The 22,831-nt window shown below is 42.2% G+C and overlaps 1 long non-coding RNA gene across 1 annotated transcript in view; it reads left to right on the forward strand.

Annotated features, from left to right (window-relative positions):
• The first annotated feature begins 2,120 nt into the window (after positions 1-2,120).
• The window catches only part of LOC144288588 (uncharacterized), a 57,370-nt gene continuing 36,659 nt past the window's right edge, over positions 2,121-22,831 (forward strand). Inside the window, exon 1 of the long non-coding RNA XR_013356556.1 lies at positions 2,121-2,258. This is a non-coding gene — a long non-coding RNA (uncharacterized LOC144288588). The remainder of the gene's footprint in view (positions 2,259-22,831) is intronic.

Raw genomic sequence — 22,831 nt, forward strand, 5'->3', positions numbered from 1 at the left:
CCAGAAATTCTTAACTAAATCACAAAAATATAATACCCTCTCTGTAAATTAAAATCCACTTGACAAACACAAAATAAACTTCTATCATCAGTTATGATCTTCAAATCTGTAAGCTTAAGAGGGTGTGTGATATTTTTTAATAACTATTAAGAAGACTTGGCTCCACCACGTTGTCCCATCACAGAAAGACACACTACTACTATACAGACCATCTAAGTGGCTTCCACATTTATTTCATAGCTGCACTCAACCCTATCTCCTCTGGCCCCACCCACTGAACAGCTGGGTGGGATGAAAGATGGTTTCCTGCCCTCCCCCTGCCCCTTCACTTGCTATTTGGAGGAATAACCAGATTAGAAATTGTTTTTATCCTGCTAAGGCACCACCCTTTGGTCTACTGGGATTCCATAAATTTCATCCACACCTGTACACTTAATACCTATAACGTTTCCTCTTCAACTTGCTTCAATACTTGGGGAGGAGGAGACGACGACAACGGACTATACGCATCACGTAAATATGTGTCAAAAAGAAAAAAAAAAAAGGTAAAATGCTTTCCAATCTAGATTATCTGTTCACTCAGATTCTCGAGGGCAGTCGGGAAAGTACTCTTCCATTCCATCAAAATAGCACAGCCAAACAAATCCTAAAGTTCAACTATAACCATAAACTCGCTACAATCAGTTACTTCAGTAATCAAGCAAACACCTGGACGCCACAAATCCTTTCCCTACGCTCTAATTAAAAAAAAAAAAAGAAAGAAAGAAAAAGAAAAAAAGAAAAAGAAAAAAACAACACACACACACACCAACCAGACTTGAAACCGTGCACTCCCAAAACCTAACTTAGCAAATGGAAACGTGTCCGAAACCTCTGGGTTGCTTTATTTCCTACTATACGCACCGTAGGCAATGGAACTCAGGAGTGGAAAATGTGAATGAAACGGCCTTGTTCTTTTTCCAATACGTGGGGGAGGAGAGGAAATGAAAGGGCTTCTGGAGAGAAGAACTGAGAACACTGAAATACGTTCAAGAATCAACGTCCTTAACCATCACCGGTATTTCCAACTCCCTCCCTTTTCCAGCGACCCTCCCCACCCTTTCCAGGCCTGGGGGCGCGGGGCGCGGGGTCCGGGGGAAGCCCTCCCCAGGCGTTCTCTCGCCCCTTTTTCCTAAAAATCAAGCCCAAAGCAGCGCCTTGGGTCTCCGCGCTCCAGCCTCGCCCGCCATCCACCGGCCTGCGGGGCCGCGCCTGGGGAAAGGGAACCCCGAGAGGCGAGGAGGAGCAGGAGCAGCAGCAGCAGCAGCAGCAGCGAGGAGGCGACGCGGCTGCTGGAGCCTCTGCAGCCGCCGCCGCCGCCGCTCCAGCCTGGTGCATCCTCCTTCCTCCCTCCCCGCCGCCGCCCGGGCGCGCACACACGTCCCCACCCTCCTCGCCAGGCCCGCTCCCCACGAGCCCAGCCGCGCCGCGCCGCGGGGGCAGCCGCCGGCCGGAGGAGACAGGGCCGCGGGCGGCGGCGGCGGCGGGCCGGGCGGGGGCGGGGGCGGCGGGGGGCGCCCCGGGGGGCGGGCGGGCAAGGCCGCGGCTCACGGCCCCCCGCTCCCGCGCAGGAAACGCCGCCGCCTCGGCTCTCCCCGCATTCAGTTCAAACTGTCACCGCCGCCCCCTCCCCTCCCCTCCCCTCCCCTCCCCTCCCCCCGGGCCCGCCGCCGCCGCCGCCGCCGCCGCGCCCCGGGCCCGCCGGGGCCCACCCGCCTCCGCCAGCTCCCCGCGTCGCCGCAGGGCGTTCCCCCAGCCGGGCCCGGCGGCGCGACCCCCCCGCCCGGCCCCGAGCCCGGCGCCGCCGACCCGGAGCCGCGGCGGCCCAAAGCTGAGACTCACCCATGGTGCCGCTGTTGACGCTCCTCTCCTCAGCAGCAGCGGACCTCGCACTGACCGACATCCCCTCCCCCCGCCGCGACCAGCCCGGGCGCAGCGCAGCCCGCCGATTCTCCAAAGCCGCCTACGCCGGTTCCGCGGCGCAGCCGCCCCGCGTCGCGGCCCCGCTTACGCAGGCGACAGCGGGCGGACTCCGCCACTGGCTCGCGCCCGACTCCCGCTCCCTCCTCCGCCCCCGCCCCTCCCCCTCCCCCTCCGACGAGGCTTCCGGGCCCAGCCGACGCCAGCGCCGCTCTCGCGAGATTACTCCCGCCCGGCCCCGCCGACTCTCTCCATTTCGAACATGACTTCACTGGCATCGGCGCTCTTTCGCTGCCCAGGTTTAGCCGCCATGTTTAAACCGGCGGGGTTCGGCCCCCTCCGCGGGGGGGGGGGGGGGCGTGGGGGCGTGGGTAATCAGGCCTTTACGCGTGTTTCTTCGACACTGCTTCTGAGGTTAAAGCGCGTTCGGTGTGTGGGTGAAAAGCCCGGGGACGAGGAGAGGGAGTGGCCGGTGGGCGACGAGGGTGGGGTTTTGCCCGAATTAAAGATGGCCCCCGCGAGTGCCGCCCCGCGCGACTGCGCGCCGGCTCGGGAGCTGCGGAAGCGGCGGGGTCGGCCTGAGCGCGCGCTTACGGAGTTGGCGTAAAGCGAGGAGGCGCCGCGGGAAGAGGCCGGGCTGTGAAGCCGCTGCTCTGGGCGCGGGGTGGGGGGGCGAGTCCGAGCCTCGCGTTGCAGCTGCCGACCTGGCGGCAGGGTGGGTGCGGGTGCAGAGACACCTGGAGGCAGGTGTCTGAGCCCTCCGTGCATCCCCGTCTGCTCAGCTTTCCGGGACTCCCGGGGGCGCTTGCCCCGGCGTCCGCCCGGAGCTGTCACTGCGGTGCCCTGGCGCTGCCCCGAGGTCTCCGGCTGCAGCTGGTGCTGCGGACTCTGCACGGCCACCCTCGTGCTAGCTCACCCCGTCCGTCCCGGGTTCCCTCCCGGTGGAGCTGCATGCGCTCTGGTTGCAAAAAAAAAAAATGAACGGGCACGTGTGGAACCCTCGGACGAGAGAAAGCAATCAAGGACTGAAACTGGGTGGTGTCCTACGGTAGCCCTAAATGTCGCTCGCTTTGCTGGAGTGTGGCCTCATCCTGCTCGGGACAGCCCACGGTCTTTTGTACCTTTCTGGAAACCTAATGCCTGTCTTTGCAAGTATCGCTCATGGCTCATGCACGTTAGTGTCTCTCCTGCTAAACCGCATGTTAAGGAATTAAATGTATCTAATATATTGTTACATAATGGATCACATGTATATGATATATAAATAATCATCACGAGCCCGTGCAAGACTGTTCATAGCGAAACAATGTAAATGTCCACTTACAGGAGAAGGGACGAGTAAGTCACGCTCTTGGTTGGACAAATCGACATACACGGGATACTAAACAATGGAAATTCATGAACCAAAGCTGTTCGTATTGATTTAGAGAAAGTTCATTAACGTGATGTTGAGAAAAAAAAAAAAAAGCGAGTTGCAGAAATATGTATATGGTATATAAAAAGGCAAAACTGAGATCAAATTGGGGAAATCGTTGTAAGGAAATGATAGATAAATTCAGAATAGTGATTCCTTCCTGAGGAGAGAAGGGGGTGTAGTAGGGAAGGTTCACTCCTATCTATAATATTTAATTTTACGCCAAAAGTAATCTGTTGAAAATGTGACAAACCTTAAAGCCTAGGTCTAGAAGCCTAGGTCTAGGTGGAGGATACTTGGGTATTAAATTGTCATTGTTTTCTCTACTCCTTTGAATACTTAAAATGTTTCCAAGTATTTTTTTTTTTTAAGGAAGGAAATTTTATCTAAGGAAACAGCTTATTTTGAGTCTTGTTATCTATGGTTTCCTTAGTCTCCACTTGTACTGAATTGCTCATGAGTTCTGTTCACAGCTCATTTGTCCAGTCATTGTGTTAATTTTCTCAAACTTCAAAGGGCATTTTACTTTAGGAAATTTCATTAAATTTCTACCTTGAAAAGGCAGTATAAGCAGGAGTTTAAACATGTGACCTCTGAAGTCCAACTGCCTGGCTTCTAATCCCAGCTCCACCATTTACAATGGATATACCCAAGGACAAGTTACATAACCTTTCTGCAACCCAGTTCCCTCAGCTATAAATGGGGATAATACTTACCTGATGGAGTTTTGTTTTGTTTTTTTAAGATTTTATTCATTCATTCATGAGAGACAGAGAGAGAGGCAGAGACACAGGAAGAGGGAGAAGCAGGCTCCATGCAGGGAGCCCGACGTGGAACTCGATCCCAGAACCCCAGGATGAAGCCCTGGGCCAAAGGCGGTCACTAAACCCCTGAGCCACCCGGCTGCCCCTGATGGAGTTTTTGTGCAAGTTAAATGTGCCCAGTCCATAATAAATATTTAATAAATATTACCTACATATAGCACATTTTAAAATATAAAATTATTCAGAATACTATTATTGCTTAATACTCTATAATGAAGAAAACCCTTGCCTCCCATCTCTACTGATATATTTCTTTGAGGTGGATCTTTTAATGGATATGAAAGAAATGAATTTTGTTATTTTGCTCAATGAAAATGGATAAATTCTTTATATAAATAAGAAGGTGTTTGCCTGAGGTTTCTTCATGCTCTCCTACAAAGTAATAACTGCACTACTTTCCACTGAAAATTATGTGGAAGGTTATAAGCAACGAGATGACGACAACCTATAGAGTTTTCTCCAGAAGGAGTTCTAATAGTGTTATATAATTGTGTGTATGCACATGCACTCGTGTATTATAAATTTTATGTTGGGGGTGGAGAGAGAATTGTATTGGTTTTAGGATCTCTAATGTCTGCAGTATTCTACTTGCTACTAAAAATAGTCTAGACCTTAACCTTCTGATTCAAAAACAGATTTTTTAAAAACTGATCTGAAATCCTGCATGAACACTATAGATTGTTTTTCGTCACATATTTACAGTGTCCGACCTCAAATGAGCCTTCAACTGTGCCACGCAACTTGCTTCCCTACTTAGCTCTCATTTTCACAGCAGCCACTTCAGATTTTCTCCGTTGTTTTCAATGCATCTCCCTCATTTATTCTCAGCAAAAAATAAAACCTATCAGAGAGGAAATCCCAACCACTTCCTACTTCCACATTCATAAGCCTACCTGCATCCACGTTTATACTTTTTTTTTTTCTTAAGGTTTTGTTTATTTATTCATGAGAGACACAGAGAGAGTGAGGCAGAGAGAGAAGCAGTTTCCATGCAGGGAGCCCGATATGGGACTAGATCCTAGGACTCCAGGACCACGCCATGGGCCGAAGGCAGGCACTAAACCAGGCACTAAACCACTGAGCCATCCAGGGATCCTCAAGGCATAATTGCCTCTCGGTGGTTCCACTGCGGCTCAAACCCAGGACCATCTGCGCATAAAGCAGATGTGCTAACCACTACACTGTGGTACCCGTTTATACTTTCAAATGTCACAATGAAAAGGTGTCACCCAAATCTAAGGCATACCTTTCTACGTGTATCCCCTCTTTGGTGCCTATCCTCTGGATTCTGTCTCCTGCCTTCCCAGCAACTTCACTCAATTGATTATTTATTCAGTAAGCCTCAGGGTTCTCTGTCCCTACCACTCCACTGAAATTCTCAACAGGGTCACTAACAATATCTTTGTTCAATTCAGTAGATCCATTTTCTTCTTTTTTTTTTTCCACATAATTTTTAAATATTTTAGTTCCAGTGTAGTTAGCATACAGTTATATTAGTTTCATGTGCACAATATAGTAATCCAACAATTCTATACATTATTCAGTGCTGATCATGGTAAGTGAACTCTTAATCCCCTTCACCTATTTCACCATCTCCCCACTCACCACTCCTCTGGTAACCATCAGTTTATTCAGTCTCATTTTTGGTTTGTCTCTTTTTTCTTCTTTCTTTTTTTCTTTAATTCCACATATGAGTGAAATCATATGGTACTTTGTCTTTAACTTGTTTCACTTTGCATTATACTCTGTAGTTCCATCCATATTGTTGCAATTGGCAAGATCTTTCTTTTTAATATCTGAGTAATATTCTATTTTGTATATGTACTACATCTCTTTATTCATCTGTTAATGGATACTTGGGCTGCTTCCATAATCTGAGTATTGTAAATAATGATGCAATAAACATAGGGGTGCATAATTATTTTCAAGTTAGTGTTTTCCTATTCTTTGGGCAAATACCCAGTATTTGGGTATTTGGAGCATATGGTAGTTCTATTTTTAATATTTTGAGGAACCCCTATACTATCTACTTACAGTGGCTGTACCAGTTTGCATTCCCACCAACAGTGCATGAGGGTTCCTTTTTTGTAGTGGATCCTTTTCCTTATTTTACTTGACATCTCTATAGCATTGGATACTAGTGATCATGGCCTGCTGCATTTACATCCTTTGATATGAAATCCACTTAGTTTTCCTTCTGGATCTCTGGCTTCTTTATTTTACCTCTAGGACCTCCATCTTCTGCCTGTCACTCAAATGTCCAGATACCTCAGCATTGTGTCTTGGTCAGTTTATTCCTATCTCATTTTTTATACTACGGTGATCTCATTCACTTCCATGGCTTCAGTGACCATACATATGCTAATAACTCCAAAGTACAAATTCCTAGTCCAGTTTTCTCTCCTTACTACAAATCTGCATACATGACTGCCTTCAAAATACATGTCCTGATAGACATTGTATTGTATTTGGCATGTAACAAATGTCCTAAATTCAGGAAGTCTACACACTTGTCTTATGTGCCCACTAAGAGAAGGGAAAATATATGTGGCCTTAAAATGTGTATCTTAGGGGCACCTGGGTGGCTCAATGGTTGATTGTCTGCCTTTGGCTCAGGTCATAATCCCAGGATCCTGGTATTGAGTCCCTCATCAGGTTCCCCATAGGGAGCCTGCTTCTCCCTCTGCCTGTGTCTCTGCCTCACTCTCTGTCTCTCATGAATAAATTAATAAAATCTTTTTAAAAATGTATATCCTTGAATTTTTTTTTAAAGATTTTATTTATTTATTCATGAGAGACACACAGAGAGAGGCAGAGACACAAGCAGAGGGAGAAGCAGGCTCCATGCAGGGAGCCCAACATGGGACTCCATCCCGGGTCTCCAGGACCACGCCCTGGGCCAAAGGCAGTGCTAAACCGCTGAGCCACCCGGGCTGCCCATCCTTGAAATTTCTTAATAAATGCAATTTGTATTTTTTAAAAAAATACATGTCCTGATATTCCAAGATATCTCAAAAACAATGTATCCCAAATTAAACTCCTCATTTTCATTATACTTACTTTTATGTTCCCTATTTCTAAATGGTATCATCATCAACTCAATGCCTAACCCAGAAATATGAGTGTTATACTCAGCCCCACCCTCTTTCCCTGTCATCTCCTAGAGCCATGAGAAAGTCCTGTCTGTTTTTACTTCTCATAAACCTCCAATCTCTCCATTTCTCTCCATCTCCACTACTACTGATCTGCCTAGGCCAACATCATCTCCTACCTCAACTCTCTGCAGTAGCCTTTCTACCTGGTGCCTTGTTCAACTCCATCTCATTTTTCATATTGTACGCAAAGTAACCTTTCTAAACTTTAACTATGTCACTACCCTGTTTAAAGTCTTCAAACTTTCCCTCAGGAAACAAGTCATACAGTTCCTCATTTCTGGCCAACCTACCATGCCTTGCCCTCTAAACTCTAGCAAGCCTTGCTGTTTTCTCTGTTTTTTTTTCATTCTCATTTTATGCTTGCTTTCCTCACCTGGCTTCTCAAGGTTTCAGCATAGCCATCATTTTCTCTAAAAGCCTTTCCTGATCTCCCAAGATTGGGCAAGGTGCCCTCTTATCCTCCACAGTATCTTGAGTGACCACACCTAGAGTGGTCCTAATAGCAAAGTATTGTAAACATGTGTCTCTTCTATTGGAGTCTAAGCTTAAGGGCAGTGGCTCTTGTCTTGTTCATTAGTGTAACCCCAGAACATGGTACAGGGTATGATATTCATCACTTCATTCAACAAATATTTCGTGAGTCAAAACTGGGTACAAGGCACTAGCACAGTGATTGATGTATGGAATCATTCAGGAGGTCCCTGAAATGCAAGAGTATCCATGAGGTCAAAATTATTTTAGTTATAATACTAAGTATTTTTTATATTTTTTTTTTCATTTTCATTCTAACACAAGCATAGTGGAGTTTTCCAGGGACTATGTGAAGTGTGATAATTGCCACTGATCGAATGCAAAAACACTTAAGTAATCCAGTACTGTCTAATTTTTTTTTTTAATGATAGTCACACAGAGAGAGAGAGAGAGGCAGAGACACAGGCAGAGGGAGAAGCAGGCTCCATGCACCGGGAGCCCGATGTGGGATTCGATCCCGGGTCTCCAGGATCACGCCCTGGGCCAAAGGCAGGCACCAAACCGCTGTGCCACCCAGGGATCCCCAGTACTGTCTAATATTAAGCCAGACATGAAAGACATTTGCAGAAATATAAAACAATGAGTCTTCAAATTAATTTTTTGAAGGATATGGTTATTTTTCATAAAAACATTTATGTTAACATGTAATCGGTTTATTGTCATTTTTTAATGAATGAGTAATATTTTTAAACTTTCCCAGTTTTAATTTCTAGGAGAGTAAATATCCATAGATATATTCCACATAAAGAAAAAGTTTCTGGGGTCCTCAACATTTGTAAGAATGTAATGAGATCCTTCTTAAAAGTTTGGAAATGCTGCACTAGCACATATTATATGTGTTCGATGTAGATGTGCTAAATAATTAATAAAAGTCAGTTTGCCAAAATTCTAGCACACAGCTGCTTAATGTTTCTTAATCAAAGCTTCCCCCAAATGCCCAGAATTAATGTCTAAATAGGCGCACATGCACGTGCACACACACACAAACCCGGATTAATATCAAGTATCTATAAATGAAAATTTTCTTAACTTGACTGTGCTTTGTAAACTAGGGAAATATCATTGTTTTGGTAGCTACCTATGATGAATATGGGCCAATTTTGTAATCAGGGCTACTTATAATATTCTGATGGTTGACTTGAAAATGAGAATTTTTATAGTCTGTCATTTCACATCAATCTAATTTAATCTACATAATGGCTTGGTGAAATAGGTACTACCCCCATTTCTTAAATGAGGAAACCAATGTTTAGAGAAGCTAAGTGGGAGTACCTGGGTGGCTCAGTGGTTAAGCAGCTGCCTTTGGCTCAGGTCATGATCCTGGAGTGCCGGGATTGAGTCCCACATTGGGCACCCCATGGGGAGCCTGTTTCTCCCTCTGCCTATGTCTCTGCCTCTCCTCTGCGTCTCCCATGAGTAAATAAACAAGATTTTAAAAACAAAAAGAAGCCAATGGTATTAGGTCTATATATGAAGGTTTTTCTTGAAGCCAACTCAGAACATGACAGTGTCAGTGAGATAACACTTCTCAGTATTGCCAAAACTTAGCAAACAGTCAGGTTAGGTGGTAGGGGTGGAGCTTGAGATTTCAGTTGTGTGTTTTGTGAAGTAGGTTAGGCAATTTGCAATATTCCCCATTAACAGTAGTATCCAATATCCAAAAACCCTTGAGTGCTTTTTATTCCTCCTTTGAAGGACAGTAGAAGAGGATTAAGAAATGATTTGGGCGGGGGGGGGAGCCTTTGATTAAATAAAACTTTATTTCTTGTGAAAATTAAAGACATATAACTTATTTGCAGAAGTTGAAACTAATTTAGTTTCATATGAATGATTATGGGAATATAATTTGTTCAAATTAAACTTAGAATATGAAACCTCATAATTCAAGATATCCCTCAAGAGAAATACTCTGCCATCCACAAAACCTCATTTAAGTATCATGAAATACAAACACAGGGAATAAAGGTAAATATGGTTTAAAATTTTGTACTTAACTTTTAAATATTTGAAAACTAATATCCTAGTGTATTCATCCTAGTGTTAAATTCTTGATTAAATAGCATAGATATTAGAGAAAAGTTCTGTTGAGATCAATCCAACTAAAAATTGACAATGTTAATGTTCTGCAAATGAAAGGGAAGAGATATTGACAAGCCCTTTTATAGACTTAAGAATCCATATTGTACAGGAAGTCAGATGACACTTGCAAGGTTATACAACTAATGAACAAAAATTAGAAAACATCAAGCCTCGTACTTCCTCTTCCTTTGTGAAGATCAAACTTTACCCCACAGAGGAAGAGAAGCCAAAAGACACAGTAGTAATAACAAAACAGAAGAAAATGAAAGAACCACGCAACTTGAAGACCAGAGATTTAAACAAACAGCAAAATAGCTGTCTAAACAGCAAATAGCTCCCATTCTTAAATTCTTTATCTTAGAAAGAGGAGTTTTCCTTTTTCCCACCAGCCAAGGAGGAGAGGAGGAGAAAGCACAGAAATAGGATGTCTGAACCCAGGCTGCCCCAGGAGGCCTAATTTATCTCAACTTATCAGTGGAGGCTCAAGGAATTTTCAAATTCCAAAGCTCTCCTGGAAGCTTCATTCCAATTGCAGATGAGAGCCCCACTTCCCTCTGAGGAAGTCCCTGGCAATAGACTGGCATCACAGTTGCCCCTGGGTCTGCAGGAAGAGAGGAAACCATTTACCTCCATGTTTTCTTGCCAATCAGCACCTTGTGGAGCCATCCGATCTGATTACACAGTAGAAATACCATCGAGCACAGTACTGGAGAAAAATCCAAAGTGCATAAAAGAAAATCAAAAAACAATAAAAGTGGAAAAGGCCACAGTTGCCAGCTCCTTTTGGCATTTCCTACCACTGAATCATCAGCTAACTGATATAGGGGAGGTAGGGAAACATGGTTCTATGAGAAAGCAGCTGCCTTCAACAGCTAGACTTAATATACTGACTTTGGCAATGATTGAAGTCTCCTGCTATATAAGAGGTTAGTGAAAGTGAATTCAATTGAACTTAAGTTTGTGTAGATGGAACATGTTAGGTTAGAATAAAGCTATCATTTTAGCAAGCAGTAGGAACCTACCCTCTCCAAATCACTCTTCCTAGCAGACCTCTGAGTGAGTGACTATTTCCTGAAGGCACACCTCACAGACTTCATATCTAGGAAAACAGGAAATTCAGGGAGGAAGCAAATGCCTGTGCCAGACTAATGTGGTTATTTTATGTGGAGCAATTGTACTGGATTACCATGGAGACTGACGGGCGGAGGACAGATGCTTAGTAATAGTTAAAATAGTATGTCATTTCTTCCTTCCTTTGTGAGACTCCCGACAATTTGCACTCTTTCTATACTATACCTCTAATCATTTGACGTTGTTTGGATCCTATTTTAGGGAGATAGTTAAACATTTGATAAAAAAATAGCATCCGTTTGTGATTGTTGCCCATGATTTGATCCATTTCGTGGAAGGAATCATGATTGAAATCTATTTATGGTTTTTAGTTAATACTCTTTTTTACCCTGATTTGCTTCCAGAAATTTGGCAGTAAGTGATAACATTTTGCCAGTCAATTGCTGTAAACAGATAAACAGATTTTATGAAACCAAAATAATGGCCATCTTTAGCATCCAAAATGGTAGTAATACAGTGTTAAACACTAGTATTGAACTATAGATATTTCCCTAGAAATATTTAGAGTTTATTAGAATATTATTAGAGTTTAGAGTTCTATTCTAAAGGCTACATTTGTGTCATAATAGAATCTAATATCTTAAGAGTTGGAAGACACATTGTAACTCTAAACAGCCACCTACCAAATTCAAGAACTTGTTCAAATATTATTTTTTTCATGTCATGTGTAAGACCACAGTACCAACTATTGAAACTATAAATGTTCAAGTTTGAATTAAATGAAGCAGATGCCTTACAGATGATGTATTATTTTATAGCCCCATAGTTCAGTTCACATGTGGCATGGGTGTAACTCTTTCTTTCCCTTTTACAATTTATAACACATAAGTAAGCCAATTCTTCTAAAATCCATGTTTGTGATCAAAGTGTTCATTTAATTGCTTATTATTTCAAATTACGTTTTTGGTTTGAGCTAAATGTCAATGACATTTAAATGTTATCAAGGAATGCAAGGCAATTAAAATGGTTTCTCTTGTAAAAGTTACTGTTTTTGCAAATCTGTAAGCAAACATGATTATTAATTACTTTTGCTATGAAACCGCAGAGCCTGAGGATAGACTAAATATTAGCTCTAATTTCATTTTGTACACATCTAGCCTTGCCTATAGTAGGCACCCAAATATTTTTTGGAAATAATTCCATGTACCTTTAGGGATCATATATGGTTTAGGAACCTGAATAGAATAGAATCGAAAAAGCAACACCTGGGCAGCCTGGGTGGCTCGGTGGCTTAGTGCCACCTTTGGCCCAGGGCCTGATCCTGGAGACCCAGGATCAAGTCCCACGTTGGGCTCCCTGCATGGAGCCTGCTTCTCCCTCTGCCTGTGTCTCTGGCCTCTCTCTCTCTCTCTCTCTCTCTGTCTCTCATGAATAAATAAATAAAATCTTTAAAAATAAAGAAAAAGCAACACCCAAAAGGGGCAAAAATAAAATAGAACTTGAGTGTTGCAATTAGGAAGAGATTATTAGGGACAGCTGGGTGGCTCAGCGGTTGAGTATCTATCTGCCTTTGACTCAGGGCGTGATCCCAGGGTCTTGGGATTGAGTCCCACATTGGGCTCCTGCAGAGAGCCTGCTTCTCCCCCTGCCTATGTCTCTGCCTCTCTCTTTCTCTGTCTCTCATGAATAAATAAATAAAATCCTTAAAAAAAAAAGGAAGAGATTATTATATTATCTTCATATTTGCTCTTTAATTTATCCCAACTTCCGCTGCATACACATACAAACACATGGGGGGGGGGGCTTTTTTACACAATTTCCCCCCCAGATTTCAAACGGCAGAGATTTCTGTGTTTAATTGGGTGGTTGGTTTTGGGATTTTGTGTGTGTGTTTTGTTTTTAGCATCACCATGAGGCTTTTGTTTTGGTTTGGTTTGGGTTTTTTGACATCTCCTCGTCAGTCAAATGAGAGGCACAATTGACACTGCCATTGGCAAGATTGGGCCAATAGGACCAGCCCACCTTTACTTCTCCCAGCCCTGCTCCTTCTTGCCCTTCTCTTTTTCTCTAGATCAGTGCTAGAAAAGAGGCAGGCCTGACTCTTAACTTCCCAAGATATACTAAACTGTTAGGGAAAATTAAGCACAAGCTTCCCAGCCCTATGATGCTTAGGCAACCAACATGAACACTGAAAAGAAACCAGGGAGGGGTGACTGGGTGGCTTAGGGGGTTAAGTGTCTGCCTTTGGCTCAGATCATCATCCCAGGGTCCTGGGAATTAGCCCGACATCGGGCTCCCTGCTTGGCGAGAAGCCTGCTTCTCCCTCTCCCTCTGCCCGGTGCTCCCCCTGCTTGTTCTCTCTCACTCTCTGTCAAATGAATAAATAAAATAGAAAAAAAAAGAGAAAAAGAAAGAGAAAGAAAGAAAAAAAGAAAGAAGAAAGAAAGAAAAGAAAGAGGAAAGAAAGAAAGAAAGAAAGAAAGAAAGAAAGAAAGAAAGAAAGAAAAGAAGAAGAAAGAAAGAAAGAAAGAAAGAAAGAAAGAAAGAAAGAAAGAAAGAAAGAAAGAGGGATCCCTGGGTGGCGCAGCGGTTTGACGCCTGCCTTTGGCCCAGGGCGCGATCCTGGAGACCCGGGATCGAATCCCACATCGGGCTCCTGGTGCATGGAGCCTGCTTCTCCCTCTGCCTGTGTCTCTGCGCCTCTCTCTCTCTGTGACTATCATAAATAAATAAATAAATAATTAAAAAAAAAAAAGAAAGAAAGAAAGAAAAAAAGAGAAAAGAAAGATCAGGGAAGGAAGAGTTCACAAAGGAAAGCCGCGAGATCAATCATGGGCAGATACTTTCCCTCTTCCTTTCCTCTTGTCACCAACATGCAATAGTCTCCAGCAAAATGATCTTTCACTTTACAAGTAAAGAGAGTTGCTGAAGGAAGAAATAAATATTAGGAGACCCTGAGACCAATTTTTCCCTCTACTGCGGCCACAATGCGGGGTGAGTCACTCTTCAGGAAATCAAAGGAACGTCAAATATGGGGAGGTTACTGAGGATGGTTACAGAGCAGAATGTGGATCTTCCAGTAATTTCAAGTTGCCTTCCTGTCTCTTTCTTGCAGCAGCACACACCCCAGATGTAATGAAGATTGAGGAAGGAAGGTTGGTCAGGGAGAGGGAATGTGTTTCAAGGGGTATGTTAACCCTACCTGGCCACCAAGTTGATATAGGGTGATTTCATTATCTAAATCTAAAGATTTGACTAATGAATTTAAAGTAATCTATAAAGTGGGAGCTATTTACTCTCATCCATCAGAGGAAGAAATGTGGAGGAAATTATATAAGAAAAATTTTCTTCTCTTTGTTTCATAGTTCATATAATAAAAAAGAGGATTAATTCGGTGGGAAAATACCTCATAAGTACTTCCTCTTATCTTAATGCCATGCCAGAATGAGACATATCAAAAAACAAATTATTGGGCTGTCTGGGTGGCTTAGTCATTTAAGCATCTGCCTTTGGCTCAGGTCATGATCACAGGGTCCTGGGATGGAGCCCCTCATTGGGTTCCCCCATGCAGCCTGGAGTCTACTTCTCCCTCTCCTACTTCCCCTCCCCCACTTGTGCTGGCTCACTTCCTCCATAAATAAAATCTTTTTTAAAAAGCAAATTATTAAAAAAAAAAAAAAAAGCAAATTATTTACAAACATCTCAAACTCTTGAGATACCCCCAGGTTCATAATAAATGCTCCCTTACTAAATAAACTGCGATAAGGAGGGTAAGGACAATGAAGGAAGAGACCGTGAGAGCATGAGATCAAGAAAGTAGGGAATAGTGACTAGAACAGCTTGCTCACACCACCTGGATCTCAGCTCAAAGCAGAAGGGCCACCAACACTTTGAGAATAACACCTCTGTATTAGTTTGCTAGGGCTGCCATAACAAAATACTACAGCCTATGTAGCTTACACAACAGAAATTTGTTTTTTCTTGGTTCTATGGCTAAAAGTCCAAATGAAGGTATTAACAGGTATTAGCAGGTTTGGATTCTCATGAGATCTCTCTCCTCGAGCTGACTGCCTTCTCTCTATGTCTTCACATGGTCTTTCCTCTTTGCGTGCACATCCCTGGTGTCTTTTTGTGCATCCAATCTCCCTCTTCTTATAAGGACACCAATCAGATTGGATTAGAGGCCACCCTAATGGCCTCATAAACTTCAGTACTCCTGTTAATGGCCCTTTCTCCAAATACAGTCACATTCTGAGGGTTAGGGCTTCAATGTATGAATTTTGTGGGGGCACAATTCAGCCCATAATACTCTCTCCCTTCAACATGGCAGAGTCTAGTTAATATATGGACCCTTTAACTTGGCCGTTCCTCTGAAGTTTAGCCTAGAAAAATAGCTAGTATGTATGCCAAAATGATATTTACATAAGGATGCTCCTTACAGCACAGTTAAAACAGCAAAAAATAGTAAATAACCTAATTTTCCATTAGTAGGATATTTGTATCATAAATTAAAGTCTGACTATACGAATAGAATACTAGGTCTGGAAAGATGTTCAAGATGTTACATCAAAAACTCAAGTAATAGAACACCGTGTATAGTGCAATAATTGAATAACTTCATGTTTAGAAATTATATATTTGCACAGGCCTGGAAAAAGATCTGAAAGGACATATATTGAGCTGTAAACAGTGGTTACCTCTAAGGTATGGGCTTTGGAGTAGAGCCTCTCACTTTTTAAAAATACGCTTATGTAATATCAATATTTGCAGCAGATATGTTTGCTCTTATAATTAAAAATGAAACCATTAATTTTTTTATTATTCCTGAGGAACATGAAGTAGGCAGGTATAAAACCTATAAAGTTTGATGAACATTGTAATAAATAATAAACACTACCTACCTTTATTGAACATCTATTATTTATGCATTCAACAAATATTCCTGAGCCCCTACATCCCAGACATTGTTAGGCAATTTGCATATATTACACCTAATTCTCACAAAAAGTCTTACTATTTTGATCTTATCAGTCCAGAAAACAAGGTTCAAACAAGTAATTTATAAAAACTGCGCAGTTAGTAAGTCACAAAGCCAGGTCTTTGGTCTACTTTCTCATGCTGCCTTGTAAAATTACTTTCTTCTGTTGTTACACAGGATACAGACAATTACAATCCAGCTTGATATTATCTTAGTATCACATTTACAGGTCATCACTGTATTCTCTCAGCAAATAAATTACCACCTCTAGTCTAAGTCTAAATCAATATCTATCTATCCACCCATTGACATTTTATAACCACTAATCTCAAGTATTTGCCAGAACAATTTTGAACTCACAAGTGATTTTTGATAAGTAGAGGAAAATCCCATGACTTGAGCCCTCATTGTATGATGATCAGGGGATGTGGATGGGGGTGTGCCAGGAGAGCCACTCTTGTTTATTCTGGTTGTTGCAGGGTAGGGCAGTGCTGGTGTTTGAAATGCTAATAAAGCAATGTCTAGGTCTATAACTTTAGTTATCAAAAGAAAGAGGCTCTGATGGATTATGCCCACTGATTACTGTCTCTGTGAGAAGCACACACATACGTATTGTTCCCCATGAAAATGAGGACTTTGTACAGATACGCTGGTAGAGCGGTATGAAAAGTGCTTCGAGGGAATCTCTGAAGCAGCAGGACTCTTGATGACCTCATCTCCTGACATTCCTATCATTTCTCTTCGGATAGCAATGGGATCCCTTTGAATGTGCTACATATGGCCTATCTATGATCGTGACTTCAGAGAAGCCAAATCCTTGCTAGCTCCTGCCTCTGATACTAAATTCATTCCTCTAAAGTCCTGCTCTTTGTTTCAAACAGTAGGTCCCCAAAGCACCACGCTTTCATATCTCAGTCATGTATTATTGGTGTGAATGGAGATGAAGAACATGAGGACAATAGGCCCTGCATCAGGGATTGGGGAAGAAACAGGTAAAATTGGGGAGGGGACAGTGTTGAGGGCACAAAGACAAACCTGCCGATTTTCGTTTGTTGCCTGAGACGTAATGCTGGGAATAACCAGAACCCTGTCAGTCAGGAGTCCCCGGGAATTTATTTTACCCACCAGTGAGTGGAGTGTAGAAATAGCTGCCTGATGCCTTGTGTGAGCAGAGCCTCTTATATTCGTGCTGTCTTCTGAGCTATCAGTGAGCCTGACAAGCCTTTGCCCCTGTCCCTGGAGGTACCATGGAGGGACAGAAAGAATATAGGCTTTTGATCAGAATGGTTAGGTTTCAGGCACACAGGTGGCTCCGTCTGTTGGACATCTGCCTTCGACTCAGGTCATAATCCTGGGATCCTGGGATTGTTGGGCTCCCTGCTCAGTAGGGAGCCTGCTTCCCCTTCTTCCTCTGCTGCTCCCCCTGCTTATGCATGGTCAAATAAATAAAATCTTTTTTTTATTTAATTTTTATTTATTTATGATAGTCACACAGAGAGAGAGAGAGAGGCAGAGACACAGGCAGAGGGAGAAGCAGGCTCCATGCACCGGGAGCCTGACGTGGGATTCGATCCTGGGTCTCCAGGATCGCACCCTGGGCCAAAGGCAGGCGCCAAACCGCTGCGCCACCCAGGGATCCCCAAATAAATAAAATCTTAAAAAAAAAAAAAAAAAAGAATAGAGTTAGGTTCAAATACAACTTATTGACTTACTGGTCATCAGACCTTGGGCAAATCAACCCAGCTTGTGGGGCTGTCATGAGGATGAAATGAGATTACATAAGTAAAGAGCTTGGCACAGTGCTGGCTACACAAAAGGGATCCACTATGCAATCAGTCCTTTCTAGGTCCCTGTGGAGAACTCCACCAGGACCGAAGCCCAGGCTTGAACCTAAACCTAGTGAGCCAAGTACTTCTCGCTTTGCCAAATCCTGCTGAATCCTTTCTCTAGGCTTACACCCTGTTTTCCCATCATTTCTGGCATTGAGATGCAACTTCTAGCAGGGATCCTGCTTTCCTTATATTCATCAACTACACTCCATGGATGGCAGTGCCAGCTTCAGTCTGCTCTGGTCCCCCATAGACCTGGTGAGGATTTAGACCAGTGCTTTTCCATCCTTCCTGAGGCCACCCCAGACCTGAACACCTTGGTTGCAGTCTGGGGATCTGCATTTTTTAAAAAGCTCCCCTTCCCTCACTGCAAGGGCCATTCACAAGTCTTCACCCATTCTTGCCTGCATGCAGAAGTTCGCAGAATGCTGTGTTACCAAGACCTTGGCAACAGCTCTGCAGATAGTGGTTGCTTAATAAATGTGTATTGAGCAAATGAAGACTTTCTATTAAGTGTTACTTTTTTCCTTACAAAGATATTTTAGCCATGGAGTTTTAAAATAACTTTAAAGTAATAGCCCATACTAGTAGTTCGATAAAGATTGGCTCCCCAGTGATTAAAGCCTGTTTTCTTTTGGGATGGATTTTGGGAGGGCAGCTATTTGGAAGAATGTCTGTGAGTACAGAAATTCCACGGAAGTAAATGAAATGACAGCACATGAAAGCGTTTTATGAAGTGTGAAGGAATATGTGGAATAATAATGATGGTATATCATCCAAATCTCAGGGCCAGTACATTCTAATTTGTTCTGGAGAAAAAGAAACGAGGGTAAGCCACTTCTCAAAGGATATAGTGTATGTCAGCTGGAAGGAGAAAACCAAGAAAGGCGTCTCATTGCTTCTAGCTATATAGGCACAATAAAAACCCTCATCTCCTTTTTTTTCTTGTTTTCCTTTTCCTTTTTTATTATGAAAAATTTTAAACATATACCAAGTAGAGAGAAGTGTATAATAAATTCTCATCTCTGTCACAGAGCTGCAACAATGATCAACATTTTGTCTATATTGGACTAACCTATGTGATACAAAATAGTGCTTCCGAGTTTACTTAAAAGATTGTTTGAAAAGAATGTGTAAATAAATGCTTTAGGACTAGGTCAACATTCTTTGAAAAGATTTAGAGATAGCGTGTACTCCCAGAGCCCATTTACATATATTTTTCGACATCTGGCTAACAATTCCTCTTTGAGTTAGAGGATTACAACATCCCAAACTCCGCACAATCTCCTGGTGAGTGTATATAATAGAGTCACTGTACTTGTCTCTAAAAAAACAACTTATTTATTTTTAGAACCTTAGAAAATTGTGGTTGTGTCCCCATCTGGAGTACAAAGGACCAGTGAGCCCAGTTTGCTGTGGTTCTTGCATTCGATAGCTCCAATTGCACCACCGCCAAGTTAGTCTAGTGACAATCCAGAGGGAGATGCTGTGAGAGAGGCTGGAGGTCTGGGTTCACGGACTGTAGAAAGCATTTCTGGAGAAAGTATTATGAGCAGATTGACTGGATGCTCTAAACTATATTCCTTCCAATCGGGGAAGTCAACAACACTGGGGATTCTTTTTCTCATCTCTCACCAATCTACTCTTAAAATACACAGAGCTGTTGTTCCAGACTTCTGCGCTCCTGTTGGGCTTCTACACCTACCTGCTTATGAGAAGCTGGAGGTCATCTATTATGAATCCTATATAAATTCCATTTTGTCCAAGTTATTACCCAATCCCTTTACCTTTTTTTAGTCTCTGAAGAATGATCATGGTTTCCTTCTAAAGCCAGTGTGTCCCCCTGTCCTTTTCTTTTCTCTCTCCCCCGTATCCTTCTTGACTTTACTTGCCTTCCTCTTTCTTTTGCTGGATCTCCCTTCCTTCTCATTCCCCGCACCCCCCCCAATTCCCCTAGATATATAACACACCTTTTCTCTCCTGGCCTTTACGCTCTCTTGATTCTAATTTTCTAATTTCCGTATATGGTATTTCTGTCTCTCTCATGCTTCTTCAACTACAGACTTTATCCACCTTAGTTTCTTCTCCTTCTTGATCCTTAGCACCATCAGCCTATGGAAACTCCTAAAGCCAAAACCTCTTTATAGATCTTCTGCTCAAATTCTGTTTTCAGCAGAATTACAAGCTTTTCCTTAGTAGAACTTTCATTCCTGCCAGAGCCCATGGGACATTCTTCTGGCTTTCCTCCCTCCCAGACTGCCTCTGTTCAGTTTCCTTCCAGGATTTTTTATCCCTTCTCCTTTCTCTTGAAACAAACTCTTTAAATGCAAGCTTTTAGAAGGTCCACTCTCAGGCCCTCTGTTTTAACTCTTGACAGTCCCTTGGTAATTTCATCCTATTTTACAGCTCTATCTAGCTCTCCCTGTTATGAGAATGACTCCCAGCCCTGCCTGTTTACCCTCATCTGTCTTCCCCTAACCAGACCCTGTCCCTCACTATACTCTGAGCATCCCACACTGATGTGTTGTAGACACCTTAAACTCTGATCTAAATTAAATTCATCGCTTTTCACTCCTATGTCTTTGATCTTAGCCAATCAATCCAATGGTCTCCTTCCACCATTATCTTTCTAATCAATCTTTTGTTCCCCACCCTTCTTCAGAACTCATTAACTCTTGCTGGAACCACTACATATTTTTCCTAAATGGTCTCCCTGCTTTCAATTTGTTTTTCCTTTGTTTAGTAGGAAAATAGCAAATCAAATTTGTTACTTCACATGTTAAAGTTTTTAAAAGACTCTGTCCCATTCTTTGACTCATTTAATTATCTTTCCCCATCAATATCTTTAGTGTTTGCTTTTTTGCACATTGCTAGAGTCTTCCTCCATAGGTTTAGATCTGGGCATGTGCCTTTGAGTTCAAAGACCTTCCTTTTCTAACACTGCCTTCTATAGTCAAAGCCCTCTATGATTTGGTCCAAATCCATTATTCTTGCCTTATCTCACACTCAACTCTTGCAGCCTGGTCTGTGACAAGTCCTCCTATGCTCAGTCGCTTTTTCCTAAATTATGTATTACCTCTCTCAGGTGTCCTTCCTTTCAGATCAGCTTTTGTAAGTTATCTGTTCTCAAAGCCAACTCCAAATCATTCTCCTCCAAAATGGTATCTCCCTATCACCAAAGTCAGAACAAGAGCCTCTCCACATTATTAAATACTTGGTTGATGTCTGTAACAGAATTTACCACTATCTTTCTTGGCATCCAATTGTTTCTTGTTCCTCTCTGTTAGACAATACACTTAGAAGAGAGGGACAGTCTAATTCGTTTTTGTATCCAACCCAATGATTAAGGAGCACTCCCATAGTAGGTGATTTCTCATTTATTGAATTCTATAGCAAGAGTTGCCTTAATTTAATTTGTAAAATTAAGAATAAAATTCAGGGGTGCCTGGGTGGCTCAGTCATTTAAGTGTCTGCCTTCCACTCAGGTCATGATCCCAGCATCCTGGGATCAAGCCCCACATCAAGCTCCCTGCCCAGCAGGGAGCTTGCTTCTCCCTCTCCCTCTGTCTCACTTTGCCTCTACCTCCCATTACCCTTGCTTGCACTCTCCCTCTTTGTCAAATAAATAAATAAAATGTTTTTAAAGACCTCTTTGAAGGAGTCACTCTTTAAAAAATATATATTTTATTTATTTATTCATGAGAGACACACACAGAGAGAGAGAGAGAGGCAGAAACATAGGTAGAGGGAGAAGAGGCTCCCTTTGGGGAGCCTGATGCAGAACTCGATCCCAGGACCCTGGGATCACGACCTAAGTAAGCCAAAGGCAGATGCTCAACCCCTGAGCCACCCAGGTCCCCCAAATAAAATATTTTTTTTAAAGGAATAAAATTCGCTTATTTGGGAAAGCATTTATTTTGTTTACCTCGATGATTTGGTCTTTATTATAATATAAATTTCTTCCATTTATATAGAACTTCTATAGTAGGAATTATTCAATGGACAAAAAAAATCATGATATTCATCATATAAAAGTAAGTGTTAAAAGGAAGACACAGTGCAAGTGAAAGAATATATGCAAGTGTCAGGGGAGTTTCTGATTGTACTTGAAAGAATATATGTAAAGTGCTTACTCTTTATCTGGTACAGAGTAAGCACTTGGCAAATGTTATCTAATATTATTATACATCAAATAAAGTAGCTGGAAAAAATAATGTCCTTTATCCCACGTAGTCCACAGTTTGGCGTGACAGCTGATAGTAACTTTGAACCGCATTCAGTTTTAAGTCAGTCAGATATGTGTTTTTAGGATAATTTCAAAAGCAAGTAGCAAAGAATAAGGCATGTGAGGAGATAGCATGATGTAATTAACCATGTGCACTATTGATGAAGACTTGGCTTCCCTCTGTACCACTTGATATTCAGTGAAATAAATAATGGTGATAATTGTCACATTCCTAACAAAGACATCTGCTAAACCAGGCAACTCAGGCAAAGCTGTTTGCTACTGACAGCTTGATTCAAATGTGAATGTTGCCATTAAGAAAAAATAGAGTTTCTGTATTTATCACATTACCTAATATGTTGTGTTGGCAATGCTTCATCTGGGGACCAAAAGACTTATGCCTGATAATTAAATTCAACATTCAAACTTCTATATTTGCTTAAGAGACCATTGGAAGATCTTTATTTTTTTGTTGCTTTTCAAATGTAAATGTATTATATCTACATGATAAAAATAAAAAATTCAACAGTTAAGAATAGTATCAACTGAAGAGTAAAAGTCTACTCCATTCTCCCTATTCCCCATTCCTCGTCTCTAGAGATAGTCTTTTGAATCACATACTACGTAAAACCTGTGCTAAATAATACAAATCAACCAGCTTCACTTTATTTTACACATGACCTTGAATTTCAGAAAATCCCAGTGTTGCATGATGCCTGAAGATGAATCATTACATCTTTCAATTTTTCTCCATTAATATCATCAT

This window comes from Canis aureus, chromosome 18 (assembly GCF_053574225.1).
Source record: "Canis aureus isolate CA01 chromosome 18, VMU_Caureus_v.1.0, whole genome shotgun sequence".
NCBI classification, from domain to species: Eukaryota; Metazoa; Chordata; class Mammalia; order Carnivora; family Canidae; genus Canis; species Canis aureus.